General features: G+C 45.1%; 1 non-coding gene across 1 annotated transcript; it reads left to right on the top strand.

Annotated features, from left to right (window-relative positions):
• The first annotated feature begins 337 nt into the window (after positions 1-337).
• Positions 338-453, top strand: LOC119860843. Its single transcript, XR_005294659.1, has one exon. It is a non-coding gene; the product is annotated as a U5 spliceosomal RNA (small nuclear RNA).
• The last annotated feature ends 17,299 nt before the right edge of the window (positions 454-17,752 follow it).

Raw genomic sequence — 17,752 nt, 5'->3', positions numbered from 1 at the left:
TTTGCTGATACAGCAAAACAGCTAACATAGCTGCCACTCTGAAACCTGTAATAAATGAGATTGCTAATAACTGCCTGGAGCACCATCTAACTGCACCCTGGCAATAATCAGTGTATGTAATCACTGGTTACCTGGCAGATTCTGAGCATGCTGAAGCTGGGGATGGCACCAGTGTATAAATTTCACACTGCTAGCTACACTCTTGCTATGGGAGGGTCATGTGGCTAAAAGACAAGTTCTTAAGAAGGAATGGGTTTGCTTTGCGTTGTTTTTCATCACTGGTACAAAATAAGCATTAGCAGGATGAAACTGTTGAGTCTGTTTTGTCTGTCTGCCTTGAGCTGTCTTTCTTTTCAGATCGTATAAATCTTTCGCCTTTTACTAAAGATTTCCGTGGAGAGGAACATTTATGAGTTTCTACCCAATTTTTTTTTGAGCTGTCTAGTCTGTTCTGAGCAGCGCACATTTATGACAAATATTCTTCTCCAGTAAACATAGTTTTGGCTAGATAGTGTATGTATATCTCAGAGGGACAGACACAACTTTGACTCAGTGGTATTTGGTTGTATTGGCAGGCCATTCCTGCTCCTCTGGGTCATTTTCAATTGTAACATATTTTTTTAATAAACAGAGACTTTATCATGCTAAATTCAGAGTTCTTTTATAGTTTTTGGACCAGGGTTGTACTGGGAACAGAGATCTCTGGAGGTATTATCCAGAGGATGTTATGAAGGCCAAGACTATAACAGGGTTCAAAAAAGAACTAGATACATTCATGGAGGATAGGACCATCAATGGCTATTAGTCAGGATGGGCAAGGATGGTGTCCCTAGCCTCTGTTTGCCAGAAGCTGGGAATGGGCACCGGGGGATGGATCACTTGATGATTACCTGTTCTGTTCATTCCCTCTGGGTCACCTGGCATTGGCCACTGTCAGAAGACAGGATACTGGGCTTGACGGACCCAGTATGGCCTTTCTTATGTTCTTATGTCTGTATAGTAGAGTGTTATGTTCACGGTATACAAAGAGAGAAGTTAGATAAAAATATCAAATAGTTTTGCTGGAAGGTTGCAGTGTAACGCAACTTTATTTCTTAGAATGCAGAATGATAACATACAAGAACCCCAAAACAGAGAGAGACAAAACAGGCTGCTCCCTAAAACAGAGAGTCACAGCTCATGCCACCTTGCTTTAGGCTGTCTGTTTGCAGAACTGATTGCTGCTAGGCCCACGCAGCTGCACACTTCCCTGCAGAGTCCCTAGCCTGCAAGCAGAACCACAACCCCCCTTCCCCACCTCACCACCACTCAAAGGCAACATCTATACTACAAGCAAGGGGTGTACTTCCCCTGCTCACATACATATGAGCTAGTGTGAGAATAAACTGCAGTATAGATGCAGTAGCATGACTTAGGCAGGCCGAGTACATACTCACCAGTTTCAGGCATGTTTGTACTCAGTATGGCTCCTCAGTGTCTCCACAGCCACTACCTGTGCTACCACTGCTACACTGCTGTTTATACTCATGCCAGCTCAATGAGTAGTATATGTATGTGTACACACACTCCCCTAGCTTGTAGTGCAGCAGTAGCCTTAAAATGAGAGCTTGCAATTCCAGCACAGTCCTCAATACACCAATGGAGGAGCAGCCATAAATAATCAAGGGTCTGGTGGTGGAATGACTTTCGGATTGGCAGTAGCTACAACTCTTTTAAAGATGTATGCTGTATTCTCCCAGGGCAGTTCTGCAACTGTGGGCTACGAGTGGTGGAGGATCATTGTTCTGCCCCCACTTCAGCACAGTGTCCTTGTCCCCACCTCAGCATCAAAATGAGGGGAAGAATGTCCAATTTTGAGCTCTGCCCACAAAACAAGCTTTGACCATGTGAACCGCCTCTCATAGTAGACAATGCAAATGCTCAAAATGTGATTGTTTGTGCCACTGGGTGTCATGAGCTTGGATTCCTCTTGAGGGTGCTTGACTATCCCCATGGCATCTGCTAGGCTCTTGGGGCTGGCTCCTTCCCCACGGGGAGGAAAATAAGTAGTGGCATCTCCCAAAATAAATTGTGCCAAGCTGTGACCCTCACTCTCCCCACTGACAGGAGGAATGAAATCATTACCAAGGCCCCTCCCTGGGGGGCTGGAGCAGTTCACACCTCTCAGAGCTCTGATTGTTGAAGTTTTCTTCATAACCATCACCGCTAAAGAGTGACTTATTAAACAAATGACTCCATCATAGCAGCATGAGAGCAGTGTTAGTCTACCATACGGCCGCATACCAGCCAAATTTGAGCCCTGATTCCTCTTCCGAGCCTCTCTCTAAACCCTCTGCAATTCTTGGTCCAGCAGCCTCATTTTCCCCGGCTAGGTCACCCACTCGATGCCACTATAATTTAGCCTGAAATGCTGGGAGTCCATTCTCATGGGACAGAATTTAGGACACTAATTTGGGAGCTTTGTATTACTTGAATGAGTTTTGTGGTCTTACTGAGTGCTCTTCAAGAGCTCAAATTGCAGAGCTCACCATATACCTGAGCTCTCTGACTGCAGTTCATTGGCTAGCCAAGCTGCCTTCATCAGTCACTACTTCTGTTGTTCATATAGCGAACTTCCACTTGGTTGAGTGCAGAGGTTTCGATGCAGTCTCGTGTGAAATTCTTTAAAGTAGCATTCCACATAAGTAAAATGCCTGTTGGGTATTCTGAGTTCAAGGGGAAAGTTCACAGCAAAGGTGCATTGTGGTCAAGATTTTCTAAAGCGCCCAGAGATTTAGGAAACTTTCTGAAAATCAGGCCCAGGTTTGCCACCCAAAATCACTATACACTTGTGAAAATCTTGTCCTGCGGGACGGGCTGATTTCAATGACATAAAACGGGAACAAAGCAGGGGTGAATCAGGCTCTGAGTGCATGGCGGCATGCAAAGCGTGAAATGCCTGATGCCTCCCAGCACGCCTGTCACCATGAGCCCCTGATGTGGAAACTCCTCCCAGGGGATGGCTATCCCAGCCAGTGTCCCAGTACTGTTGCCTGGCAATATCTCAGCAGCCCACTCCCCTGCTTCACTCAGCCTCAGTCAGACACTCCCAGTTCTGGTTACTCCAAGGGAGAGAGGCAGCCAGCAAGGAGCAGAGGAGCGGGGTCTGATGAGCTGCTGGAGAAGAACTGCTGGTATGCAAAACCACAGAGGTCAGTCCTGTTGGGTAGAAGAGAGGTAAAGTGAAAGAGAGGCACCACTGTGGCAGATGGAAAGGGGTCATCCCATGGGGGACCCATTGGGACTGATAGAGTAAGGGGGTGTCATAGTGGGAGAAGGCAGAGGGACAATTTTTCCTCAGGGGTATTTCAAATAAGTGAGGGACCTAGGGGGGCACTGGAGGGTGTAATGTGCCTTTGGAGAAAGGGCCTAGGTTGCATAGACAACCCTTTGATGCCTATTGCTGCTTTCGTTTGATGAGAATGTGGTGGGTTGGGATTAGTCAGTGTCAGGGAGGGGTGAAGTGTAAGTTTTAAGAAGGTGGGAGAGAAAGCTTCGAGCCATAGAGTTGGCCAGTTTCTCTTCAGCAGGAGAGAGAAGAGGGGAAAAAAGGCACTTTGCTCTTTCCTGCATGTTTGGTTCTCCTGTTTCTTCTCTTTTGCCTCCCGTGGGCTGGAGCGGACTGCAACTGGTGAGTGCTATTTAAGCACTTTCTTTTCTGTGTCCTTTTCTTGCCTCTTATCTTTTCTGCCACGATGATGTCAATAAACAGGAGCCGAGCTGCAAGTGATCAGAAACCATAACCGGAAGAAATCTCACCAAAATAACAGCACAAAGACAGAATCAGTGGCATGTGGTTGGGATGCGGCCATGTTGTGACGGGGCCTGGGAACATGGCTGTCTTGGTAAGATAGACAGTAATCCAATCTTGGGGCATGGGGGACCACCTAGGCCTCTTCTAAGTGCTCCAAATCTTTCTTTATGACCTGATGATATTTCCAGAATGGTCAGAGATGGGTCTGAGCTATGTTCGGATCAGGAGTAGGATCCATGTTTGCTGGGGTCTAATTTACACCTTTTAAAGTGAGAGGTTGGCACTGAGATAGTCAGATCCAACCTTCTCAAAGTGGGTAGGGGCTTCCTGAGGGAGGGGAGAAGGTAGGGAATGTTAGATCAGAGATTTGGACTGGTCTTTGCAAATATTGTTTTTTGAATTGATCTGAGTCTATTGGCCAAATAACACTCACACTGGAGCTCATGCCAGTGACCCCACACGTTGAGAGAGCTATGGCTCTGTCAGCTTTCCCAAAGAAAAACGGTGACCTGTCAAGTTTAAAAGGGTAGCGTCTGGAGAGGGCTTTTCTCCGTCCTTGTCTCCTGTGTGGGAGGAGGAAGGTCAGTGTGGGACTTCCTCCTGTCCCGCAGTCCACAGTTCTGCAACATGAGAGAGTTAGCAGAACCAGGAACAGATGGGGAAAGGTCAGGGCTGAGTGGGTACTTGTTGTAGGACAGGAAGCTCTTCTATAATGGCCAAATAAGGCAGTGTCTGGCCTCATCTTCTCTCTGCCCCCAGGTTGCATGAGTGATCTGAGACCAGTGGAAAATCCCAGTCATTCCCCCAAACCCCTGTAAAAATGTGCTCCCTTAAATTGGTTTGGCTGGTGAGCAGGTGAGAGGCCAAGTTGGCAGCTGGCACCCACAACACGTGGCTGAATGATGAGGCCTACGCCAGAGAATCACAGAGCCACGACTCACACTCAGGGCTAGTTGTATGCCTTAGCAGCTCCCATAGTGTCCTTGTGGATTCCCCTCCCTTCATTTCAAACTATTCTGAATTTCCTAGTGTGGAAGTAGTTCGGCCACATGTCTTGTACATATGCAGCCTGAGAGAGCTTGGGACAGGGAGGAGAGGCTCGACTCACAGGAGGAAAAAGGAGGCTGCAGTCAAGGAAGGCACCTAACCATGTCCCATTGATTTTATTGAGACTACTCATGGACCTGACTCAAAGCCTACTAAAGTCAATGGGAATCTTCTAGTTGACTTCAATGGCCTTGGGATCAAGCCTCCTGTGCACAAAGTTATGCACACGCTTACGTGCTGTGCTACATTGGGACCCAAGGCCTTCACTGTCCTGTTCTTTAAAATGTAAAGGATTTAGAATTGACAAGCTGATGGAGCATCTGGTTCCTCTGGGGGTTTGACATAACTGTTAGATGCTCCAGGTATGGTGAAAATGGTACAGCATGTGTTTTTGGAAAAATGCATAACTGCAGGTGTACCTCCCACCTCCATACTAATAAAATGAAATTATTGGCAGAGAAATAAATACTAAGCAGCCACCTTAGCAAAGCCAAAATGTCAGCAGCACTGTATGGACCAAAAGCCTTCTCCTAGTCTCTCATAACTATGATTAAGACTGGCCTCCACATTGAATTGGAGCTACCATACCTGCCACTCCCCAACCAGGATTACCTAGAATTATGTCAGCCAGGAAACTGCATAACTTTAAGCACATGCTTAAGTCCCATTGAGTTCAGTGGAGCTACCCCAGTTTATAGCAATTGGAGATCTGGCCCATTGACTTCAGTGGAACTCAGAGATTTACAGCAGCCGAGGATCTGGCTCACTGATGATTTTTTCTCTGTTTATTTTTGGCCTATGTGACAATAATAAAAGTAACGAGGAGTCCGGTGGCATCTTAAAGACTAACAGATTTATTTGGATAGCTACTTTTAAATCTGTTATAGAATGTCCAGGGAGATTGAAGTGTTCTCCTACTGGCTTTTGTATGTTACCATTCCTTATGTCTAATTTGTGTTAATTTATTCTTTTACATAGAGACTATCCGGTTTGGCCAATGTGCATGGCAGAGGGGCATTGCTGGCACATGATGGCATATATCACATTAGTAGATGTGCAGGTAAATGAGCCCCTGATGGTGTGGCTGGAGTGGCTGGGTCCTATGATGGTGTCGCTAGAGTAGCTATGGGGACAGAGTAGGCAACAGGGTTTGTTACAGGGATTTGTTCCTGGGTTAGTGTTTCTGTGGTGTGGTTGCTGGTGAGTATTTGCTTCAGGTTGGGGGGCTATCTGTAAGCAAGGATTGGCCTGTCTCCCAAGGTCTGTGAGAGTGAGGGATCGTTTTCCAGGATAGGTTATAGATCGTTGATGATGTGCTGGAGCACATCAAGCATTCTTAAAACTACAATATCCACCTGGGGAAGTGAGGAAAGAGATTGACAGAGTGAGACGGGTACCCAGAAGTCACCTACTACAGGACAGGCCCAATAAGGAAAATAACAGAACACCACTGGCCATCACACACAGCCCCCGGCTAAAACCTCTCCAGCATATCATCAACAAAAAACCTACAAAAATAGACTTCGAAGAGAAACTGCAGAGCTACAATTCATTTGCAAACTTAACACCATTAATTTGGGCTTGAATAGGGACTGGGAGTGGCTGGCTCACTACAAAAGCAATTTTCCCTCTCTTGGTATTGATACCTCCTCATCAATTATTGGGAATGGACCACATCCACCCTGACTGAATTGGTCTTGTTATCACTGGTTCTCCACTTGTAAAATAACTCCCCCCTCTTCATGTGCCAGTATATCTATGCCTGTATCTGTAATTTTCACTTCATGCATCTGAAGAAGTCGGTTTTTTACCCACAAAAGCTTATGCCCAAATAAATCTGTTAGTCTTTAAGGTGCCACTGGACTCTTCGTTGTTTTTGTAGATACCGACTAACACGGCTACCCCTCTAATAATAAAAGTAAACCTTGTGAACCAAGTGTAGACGCTAGACACCTATGAATGGAACAATCATGAAACTATGTAGTTGGCTTTTTTTAATTTAGCAAAGACCAACATCAAAATTCCTTTTTAATGTAAAATCATAGTACACATAGCCCTTCCGGAGGCATTTGGATTGATGCCAGTAAAACACATAAAACACAATGTAACAAAAAGGTGAGAGAGAGATCAGTAGAGGGAAAAGGAATAACTCTAATTTCATCCTGTTCAGCTGTTTCACTCTCCCTCCCTGCTGCTTTAAGAAAGCAGAGTTCTGTATGTTGACTGAGACTCTGTTATCTTCCTTCCCTCTTCCATGGCTGGCAGAGTTCCCAGTTTAGAAGGCATGAAAAGAATATCTGGAGTGTGAAACTCTTGGCAAGGGTTCTTCCCAGTGCAGAAGCCAATACGCTTGCATCACCAGGTCTCTTTCAGCAAAACCCTTTTTAATCTACTCCTTTGCAAAGCCTCTTGAATCAGCATCCTCCCTTGCATCAGCAGCTGGCAGCAAGCCCTGTTCTGCCTCTTCTCTAGCCGTAAAAGTGAAACTATGGAACTTGAGTGGCACAGTTCCAAGTGTTGAACTCCAGTGCCTGAGTTCTGGCCTGGCCTGCCAAGGGGAAATCTGAGCTTAGGAAAACAGCAGTGTTGTGCTCCTTATTAACACAAGAACCGGGGTCACCCAATGGAATTAACTGGCAGCAGATTTAAATCAAATATCAGGAAGAATTTCTTCACCCAACACACAGTCAAGCTGTGGAACTCCTTGCCAGGGGATGTTGGGAAGGCCAAGACTATAACAGGGTTCAAAAGAGAATTAGAGAAGTTCCTGGAGGACACATCTATCAATCCATGCAACCTTAATTTGGCCCCTTGGGAGTATTCATTATGTTACAGTCTTTAATTACATGAGCACATACTATTTTTTAACACAAGATCCCTGCCTCATTCAGTGCACACGATAGGCACCGCTTACTGTATGGGTAGCTATTCAGTGTTTCATTTTATCCTCCTCATTCAATGCATGGGCTCTTGCATTACTTGCTGCACACCATCCAAATCCTGTCCTGAATACAGAATTTTTAATTTACTCATGAACTTTTCCATCATCCTCTCTTAATAGTGTCTTAGTTCTTTTGTTATCTCCATTTTACACATGGGGAAATAAAGCACTGAGATTAAAGCCAGAATTGCCAAAGGTGAACTGATTTTGCATGCCCAGACATTTTATAGCATTTTATATGTTCAGAGCACAGCTCCCATTGCCCTCAGTGGCAGTTGTGAGTGCTCAGCACTTCTGCAGGTTTCAGAGTAGCAGCCGTGTTAGTCTGTATTCGCAAAAAGAAAAGGAGTACTTGTGGCACCTTAGAGACTAACAAATTTATTAGAGCATAAGCTTTCGTGAGCTACAGCTCACTTCATCAGGATCTCATGCTGCAGACCCAGAAAATGTGGAACACACAGCAGCCAGCTGTGACAATGTTGGAAATGATTTGCCAAGCATCACATACAAATTCTATGGCAGAGACAGGGACATAATCAAATTCTCCAGGCCAGCATTCAACTGCCTTAACCCTGAGACCAGCCTTTCTCTTCCTGCTATTCCCTGCTTCATCATTCACTACATACCTTCTAAACTCTATAACAAATGAAGCAGGGATCCTGTAGAAGACAGTCTCCTTCACTACACAACCCTGATTTATTCCCTAGCATTGTCTATCCTGTGACAGGGGTCTGGTGGAAAAAACATGTGATGCTGTAATTGAAGACAGTATCATAATGCATAAACACAAAGGGGCCAAATTAAGATTGCACAGGTAGGAACTGTGAAAGTAGGGAGCATGCTCAGTGCAGATGGAATCTTGGGAGTACCTAGCTGCCAAACTCTAACAAGTCTCTATTGAGCATGTGAAAAATGAAATTTTTCAGAGGCATATAACTTGCACAAATTTGGGCAGATTTTTAAGGAACAGCAAAAGGCACTTCCCTGACACCAGGGCAACGCCCTGCAAATTTCAACTGAAGACTGCAAAGCATGGGTACACTAGAGCTTCTCACAGAAACAACTGTAAGAATATTTTTTAACTTGGGCCAAAAAACCCAAACATATTTATCTCTAATCTCATTCTTGGAAAGGACAGAATCATTTTAGCAGAAATTTTCCGAAAAAGTTCAGCCTGAGGCAGACACCCAGCAAGGACAATTTCAGCCAGAATGGTTATAGTTTGCCAAAGTTATAAGTAACTGAAATGAGGTCCTCTAATGGAAAATGTTGGGCATCCTTAACTCTAGGTGTTGCTACCTTTGCTACCTACGTGTGTCTATATGCACAGATACTCCCAGGATACCGAGCAGGTACACACAGAGAGAGCATATACAACACATATGGGCAGATAAACAAATAGAGCAGTTCAACATAGGTGAATTTGTAGTTTGTAACTATTATTTATTAATAGTCTTCTAGCAGGGCCAAGAGCAGAAGACAGACCAAAAAACTTGTAGTCTGTTACACTGGATTGTTGCACTATGCCAAGTGCTTCTGAAGACCATTCTTGCTAACTCAGCAGCAGCTGCTGTAGGCTCCGTACAATACAGGTCATCTTTATACAGAGGCTCATGAGCTGGCTCTGCTACCAAAGACTTAATCGCTCTTTGTAAGGGGTCATGTCACCAGAGTTCCCTTTTCACGCTTAGCAGAGAGGTTTCAATACTACCACTGGAGGGAGGGGGTATGGCTTGGGAAACCCTGCAATGGAAACTAGGCTGGGGATCGCCAGGGTCCTAGCAGGAAGAACCCCCCCCTCATCCTCCCACCCCGTCCTTGGTGGTATACCCTTGGCCCCTCCTCCCCTTGCCCTCCTCCCCCCAGCAGAATTCCTTCCATAGGAACTATGCTTCCATTAGCTCCTTCTGCTCCTGCCTGGCTGTACTTTCCCCCTCTGCCCAACCCATGGCCCTTTGGAGGAAGGAGCTGTGCCTGAAGCCTTTTCCCGTCCCCCAAACACTATATAAACTCTCCTTTTTTCTGGGTCCATAAAGCAGTGTTTCTTATCTCTGCAACCTCTAAAATACATGCACGGTGCAGTTCTTTCACAAGAGCTGGCAGGCTGTAATGGAGCTCTTTACAATCCTTGACACTTTGGACTGGCTTACTCATAGTTTTTGCACCAATTACTAGCCAACAATAAAAACTGATTTAAGACACTCTTAACCCAGTTTATAAGCCTCTGTACCAGGGAATCACACCAGTTCAGTTTATGACAGGTTTTTAAGCGATTTAGTTACATCAGTGTAAAAACTGTGCGTCAACAAGCCCTTGGGATAAAAACTCTGGATACTATGGGAATGGTTGCCTAGAAATACACATAATTATTAGCGTGATCATAAAATAGCTGGCCCCATTGCTTGTGTTTTGTGCAAAGCTCCTTTCCTGGCTGTGAGTGGTAGAAAATGACACACAATAATAATGTTTGGGCAGCCCACCAAGCTAAATTCCAGACTTCTTTCAAGTCCTCCCTACACACAAAAGTTGTACCATTGTAACTATACTGGTATAGTTAAAGCGGTACAACACCCCCAAGTTTGGATGCTCTTATACCAGTATAGCAGGGGTGGCCAACCTGAGTCTGAGAAGGAGCCAGAATTTACCTATGTTCACTGCCAAAGAGCCACAGTAATATGTCAGCAGCCCCCCATCAGCTCCCCCCACCCCACTCCCAGCGCCTCCTGCCCACCGGCAGCCCTGCCAATCAGCTTCTCCCCCTCCCTCCCTGTACCTCCCGATCAGCTGTTTTGTGGCATGCAGGAGGCTCGGTGTGTGTGTGTGTGTGTGTAGGGGGAGCGAGGGCATGGCAGGCTCAGGGGAGGGGGCGGGAAGGGGTGGAGTGGGGGCAGGGCCTGTGGCAGAGCCAGGGGTTGAGCACTGAGCACCCCCGGCACATTGGAAAGTTGCCACCTGTAGCTCCAGCCCCTAAATCGGTGCCTATACAAGGAACTGCATATTAACTTCTGAAGAGCCGCATGTTGCTCCAGAGCCACCGGTTGGCCACCCCTGCAGTACAGGGTACATCTATACTGCACAGTTAACCTGGGCTCTTACCCAGGTTTTAGTCCAAACTCCCTACCATGCATACAGAAAACTTCTGCTCCAGATTTGCAGGTGCTTTAAGCCCAGGCTAGCTGACCCAGCTGAGGGTGTGGATTAGAGCCCTTGCTCTCCTGTATCTTGGGCTGGAACTCACTTTGTAGTGAGGACACAAGCAAAATCCCTCTCAAGTACCAATAGTTCTCCAAAGCCTTCCCACAATTCCCCCTGAAGTACCGACAAGCTCTCCCATGATTGACTGGGAAAGAATCCCAGAGAGTCTCAGCACAGAGAACCCTGGGATATGTCCCCAGACACTAATGGCTGAGTGTAGAAGTAGTAAGACAAAGTAACGTTGGTCTGGCTTTGCAGTGGGGACACTCACACCCAGGATAGGCAAACCAGGTGCTAATCACCTGGTCTAACTTTGCAGTGTAAAGGTGCCTTATACTAGTATACCAACACTATACTGTTACCAAAACAGGACTGGGCTTTTTAGTAATTAGAGAGAGACCTCAAGTACCCAAGTCTGATTGGTATTTATTAATTATCATTACAGTACATAACAGAAAGGCACTTATGTTACCAAGTCTGGGGCACCAAAGCTTACAGCCAATGACAAATCTCACAGACTGAGCCCAGTGCTGTCTGGTTTGACTCTTTGCCTTCTGCTGAACTTTATTATAGGTATCTTGTTTATAGTTTTGCTTTAGGCTGGTTCCTTTTTTTATATTCAGCCTTATCCTTATTTTTAGCATATTTCCAAACTTCTCATCATATTTCATAAACTTCCCAAACTGCAAGATCAGCGCTGGGCACTTATTCATTGTTTATCCCATGTATATATGGAGATACACATATCCAATAAATATGTTACATTTGTCAGCTTACAGAGTAGCAGCCGTGTTAGTCTGTATTCGCAAAAAAGAAAAGGAGTACTTGTGGCACCTTAGAGACTAACAAATTTATTTGAGCATCCGATGAAGTGAGCTGTAGCTCATGAAAGCTTATGCTCAAATAAATTTGTTAGTCTCTAAGGTGCCACAAGTACTCCTTTTCTTATTTGTCAGCTTAGTATCTGTTAGTCTTGTGGGCAGTACGTTCCGTGAAAAATCGCTTACTAAGCTAAACAACAAGGCATCATGTTAGACATTATCTTTTGCAAACTGACATTTCTTGTGTCTTGCAATTATTTAACAGCATTTTAAAACCATCTTGGGAGTTTGGTTTATCAACAGGCCCTAGGCCTAAGATAAATTTGGCCTATCATCAACAGTTATTCATGGATGGGAAGAGGAATAAGATATACTAGTATAAGACACCTTCATACTAGTATACCTGCTTCCACACTAGGGGTGTGCCACATTAACTATTATTTTTATGGGGGAGGGAAGTTGCCCCCTAACCAACATAGTTATACTGGTACAAAAACTGTGTGTAGCCCAGGCCTGAGTGTCCATTTGTAGCCGTTATTTCCACAAGATGAGCTAGCCCATAGGTGGTTCTCCATCTCTACAATGGGGATATTGGTACTTTCCTGCCTCACACAGGTATGATGATAGAAAATACATTTAAAAAAAAGATGAGGTGCTCAGACTCTACAATATGGGGCCTGGGTTGTTTCAGAACTGGCACCTCTTTCTCGTTCTCACCGCAAAGAGGAGTTCCCACTCATCCTACCCGGCCTCAAACAGCTGTCCGTCTAAGATCGTACATGATGCCTGTCACTGTAGAACCTGAGCCCATCCCAAGAAGTAAAGTCACCAAGTGTATCAAGCTCTGTCTCTCTCTCTCTCTCTCTCTCTCCCCTTCTTCCCTGCAGATAGGAGTATGGGCTGTGGTTAAATTGTTGGGGTTGGTGTGAGCCAAAGATACGAGCTAGATTTGTTCCTGCACAAGAACACAGGGGAAACAGTTTGTGCATCTCCTATTCAGGAACAGTGGAGACCAGTGCAGCCCAGGGACAAAGTTGCACCCTTGCTTCAGTTATCCCTAAAGTGCTCTGTAGGGGTACAGAATCCCTGGGATGCAGGCTCACCACAGCCACACTTCTTCCACTCCTGATCTACCCACTCCTGCTTCTGACTTTGCCCTCAGAATGTCCCCTGCACCAGGGTTTCTGTGGATGTGGCGGGGTGATTTTGTACCTGAGCTGTGGGTATTTCCCAGGAGGTCTTTTGCCTGCCCTATAGGCTGTCGCACAACAGTGAATCTGGATATCTAAGTTTTGACACAGGAAGATGACTAATAATCATTTTTATCTCTTAGGTGTTGAACTCTGTAGACAGGGTCTCTGCTTATCTTATCTCACAACTAAGTAAACCAATCTGGTGTCCCTAACATTCTCTGCCTGCCTTCCTCCCAAATGCCATGCCACACAGGTCAGACTGAACACATGGAGACAGATTTCATGGCCAAAGGAGCCTGCAGCTTGAAATCTATGTATGCTGTGTTGTCGTAGCCATGTCGGTCCCAAGATATTACAGAGACAAGGTGGGGGAGGGAATAACTTTTATTGAACCAATTTCTGTCAGTGAGAGAGACAAGCTTTCCAGCTACACAGAGTTCTTCTTCAGGTCTGGGAAAGGTACTCCACATGTCACAGCTAAATACCAGGTCAAACAGATAGTTTAGCATAAGTAGTTTGTGTATCTTATAAAGGACATTCAAGGTGAAGTGGCCTGTTAACACCCCTGTAGTTATAGGACAAAAAGGCAGGTTAGTGGGTGGCAGATTGTTGTAATAAGTCATAAATCCAGTGTCTTTATTAAGACCATGATTTTGAGTGTCTAGCAAAGTTATGAATGTCAGCTCCCAGCCTCCTCTTTTGAAAGTGCTGTGCAGGTTCCCTTGGAGAATGCGAACTGGTAGATCAGTTATAGAGGGATCACTCTGTGAAAAGTGTTCATGGCCAGGTGACAGAGTGTTTTGTCTTTTGTTATTTTTCTGTGTGGATTCATGTGAGAGCACAGTGATTGTCTGGTTTCGCCCACATAATTGTTACTGGGGAATTTAGGGCACTGGACGAGGTACACCACATGCGACAGGTATAAACTTTGCTAGACACTAAAAATCCTGGTCTTAATAAAGACACTGGATTTATGGCTTATTCCAACAATCTGCAACACCCTAACCCTCCTTGTGTTTTATGGCTATAGGGGTATTAAAGGGCCACTTCACATGAATGGTCCCTTATAATATGTGCTAACTATTTATGCTAAACAACCTGTTCCACCTTGTATTTAGCTGTGACACTAAGTATCTTTCCCAGACCTGCAGAAGATCTCTGTGTAGCTCTTAAGCACATCTCTCTCACCACAGAACTTGATCAAATAAAAGATATTGCCTCCCCCAGCATGAAATTTAATCAGCTTCAAAAAATGAATTGAAAGCAGTTTCAGGGAAAGTGGCTGACTATACAGGGAAAACTCAGAAACTGACTTCACAAAGTGCAGTCAGCTGCCCAGAATAAATATGTGGATTTTTTTCTCTAATCTCTTCCAGTTTTCTTAATCTTTAGTGTTTCTTGTAACAATTGTCAGGCAGGTAAAATATTCTCAGATGTCATTTTTCAAGTGCATAGTTTCCCTTAAAGGGGCAAGGGATATTTTTAGAACATGTGTTTGTGCCCATTCTTGGCACCTTTATGATAGTTAAAGAAGTTCATGTAATGGAAGGCCAGAAGAAACCATTCTGATTTGCTAGTCTGGCCTCTGACATAACAGGCCAGAGGATTACATTTAGTAATTCCTGCCTCCAGCCCAATAAAACTGGTGGTTGAACTGCAGCATATATGTGGAGAGTTCTGAAAGATGTAGAGTTTTCCAAGTATTCTTTTTTCCTCATTGTTTCGTACTTGGTAAATATCAGAAAGGCTGATCTAGCCTTCTCTGATTTGGTGGAGAACTTCTTGTGTGTCTTAGAGGTTGTGTATTGTGAGTTTTCATACTTTAACTGAAGGGCTAAGGGCAGTGAATCATTAGCAATGACATCCTTCCTCCAGAATGAAGATTCGTTGTTGGGAGTTATATTGGACCCTGCTTTAGATGTGTGTGACATAAAAGCTCTCTGTACATCACTGAATTCATCTGCACGCACACATACCGGAGAAAAATGTAATTCCCCAATTCACTTTTTTCAGAAGAGAAGCACATTTTAAAAGAAGCCCATGCAATTTGGTACATTTGGGCTGCTGTTTCACTCTCATCCCTTTGCTTAGAGAAGTGAGATGCAGATTGTGGGCTCAGTGTCATGCAGCCTCTCCCCTCCCCATTTTCATGAATAGCAGAGATCTCGGTTTATCAGGATTAAGCAAAGAATCAGGGCTAGGAAACTTTGAGTGAGGCTCTTTCCCAGCTCAGGTGCTGTTGAACTTGCATCACCAGCTGACATTCGGTGCCACCCTCTTTAATTATTAACATTTTAGGAAACCTGTTCTGCCAGCCTCCCCTGGCAGGAAACTCTTTTACTATTATGGTTGTTACAGCGAAATCTAACTGCTAAACTCAGCTAGCCATCAGGTTTCAGGCAGCCCCAATCTGTCAACAGGAAACATAGCTTTGGGATTGCAGAGCAGCATTATATGTTCCCTGGGGCTGGACAAAAGGGGAGGAGATGGAAAACATAAGGAGAGGAGGAGCAGACAGAAGGGATGTGTGTTTTACGTTTACTGCTAGCACATGAGATTTGTCTCTAGGATAGACTGCAAACACTGCAACTTCCGGGCATTCCCAGAGGAGGATGCAGCATGGTGGAGTAGTTACAGGACATCCCCAGGGGCAGGAAACCAGGTAAATCCCCAGCCTACCACTGGTTCATGTGATGGCTTTGACAAGTCACTTAACTCCTCTGTGCTTCAGTTTCTGCAGCAATAGGAGCAATGCCTGTAGAGCACTTGCTGCTATAGGCTCCTCGCAGCCAACCTCAAAGAAGGGGAGAGGTGGGGTTGGCGTTTCTAGCACCTAGCAGTGGGAGGAAAGGGTTGGTACCAGGAGGTGGGTCATTAAAATAAGAGGTGTGGGTGTGTGTTGGGGACTTTTTGCATTTCTCCAGCTCCTTCAGGTTCCCTGTGGGCAAGAGAGAGAGCCAGTATAGCTGGAGCTTCACCCACCTTCACCCCGCCATGGGTTTAGTGGTGCTCAGGATATGCAGCTCTAACTGTGGACAAATGCACATATTGCTAATTCAATGCCTGATGAAGTCAATAGGAGTCTTCCATTGACATGAATGCGCTTTGGATCAGACCCAAAGATTCTGCTCTGAAAAGTGACTGTAAGAGGGCATTGCAGGGCTCCATATCTACGGTTCCTGAATGCTTTCAGATCAAAGCTGCTCAGTTTACAAGTCTGTAAGATTTATTTCCTACCTGCCTGCTGGCTTCTTTCTAGCTTATGCAACACAAATTCTAAAGACTCTGCTATTGGTACTTTTTAACAATTCTGGCGATGACACCTTCACTAGTCTCGAATCCAGCTCACCAGAGTTGGCTCTGTTGTAAGAGTAAACTGTCGCATACATGTATTTTGGTTTGGGTTGACTCTTCTTAAGAGTTCCCATGCATTTTGGTCAGTAAAGGAGGCAGTTCCAACCGGAATACGCACAGGAGGGACATCTGTTGAATAAGAAGGTGTCACTTTTTTCAGAAGAGAAGCACATTTTAAAAGAAGCCCATGCAGGTTGGTACATTTGGGCAGTCTCTGTTCAGGAGAAGATCAGCACTGGAATAGGAGGAACATTTCAAAGTCAAGCTTCCAGTAGCACCCATTGGCCAGGAACAGAGCTCATTGCCAGCCACACCAGAGGAATTGCTCAACCTTGCTTGGAGAGACTCAGTAATACTCAACCAGACTCTGAAGGGTGGGGGAAGCCAAGAGGGAGGAAAGGACATGATAAAAGTAAGAGATGTTTGCCATGCTTTTCCTCTCTCTTCCACCTACATCTACAGACACCACCACCACCACCACCACCACCAAGTGACTGAAGCACTAATTAAAGGAGAAAGCCTGGCTGAAGAGCAACCAGCCAGCCTGTGGTGAAAAGCATCTAAGTTTGTAAGAAGAACAGGAGTACTTGTGGCACCTTAGAGACTAACAAATTTATTAGAGCATAAGCTTTCGTGGGCTACAGCCCACTTCATAGGAGCTTATGCTCTAATAAATGTGTTAATCTCTAAGGTGCTACAAGTACTCCTGTTCTTTTTGCAGATACAGACTAACATGACTGCTACTCTGAAACCTAAGTTTGTAAGGGCATTCAAAGTGTTAAGAGCAGCTTAGAATCCATTTTGCTTTTATTTCATTTGACCAAATCTGACTTGTTGTGCTTTGATTTATAATTGCTTAAAATCTATCTTTATAATTAATACATTTGTTTGTTTATTCTACCTGAAGCAGTGGGTTTGGTTTGAAGTGTGTCAGAGACTACACTTGGGATAGCAAGCCTGGTACATATCAATTTCTTTGTTAAATTGACAAACTTATATAAGCTTGCAGTGTCCAGTGGGTATAACTGGACACTGCAAGATGGAGGTTCCTCGGGTTGTTTCTGGGACCGGAGATATTGGGTAGTGTCATTTGATTGCAAGTAGCTGGGAGCAGCTTACATGCCAGAGGCTGTATGTGAACAGCCCAGGAATGGGGGTTCTCACAGCAGAGCAGGGTAAGGCTGGCTCCTAGAGTCAAAGACTGGAGTGACCTAGCACATCACCGGTCCAGATAACACTAGAGAGGAACGTCACACTCACCCTGGGGGAAGGGGGGAAGAAGGCACCTTGCTTGTTCCTGCAGTTGCTCGCCGCTCACACCCGCTGCTGTTGCTAGTCATGCCACCATTCACTGCACCCCTCCATTGCCGATGGCCCTGCACCTGTCACTTTCTGCTACCACCTGTCA

Source organism: Dermochelys coriacea, chromosome 8 (assembly GCF_009764565.3).
Source record: "Dermochelys coriacea isolate rDerCor1 chromosome 8, rDerCor1.pri.v4, whole genome shotgun sequence".
NCBI lineage: Eukaryota > Metazoa > Chordata > Testudines > Dermochelyidae > Dermochelys > Dermochelys coriacea.
This window is presented reverse-complemented; position numbering and strand designations above follow the sequence as displayed.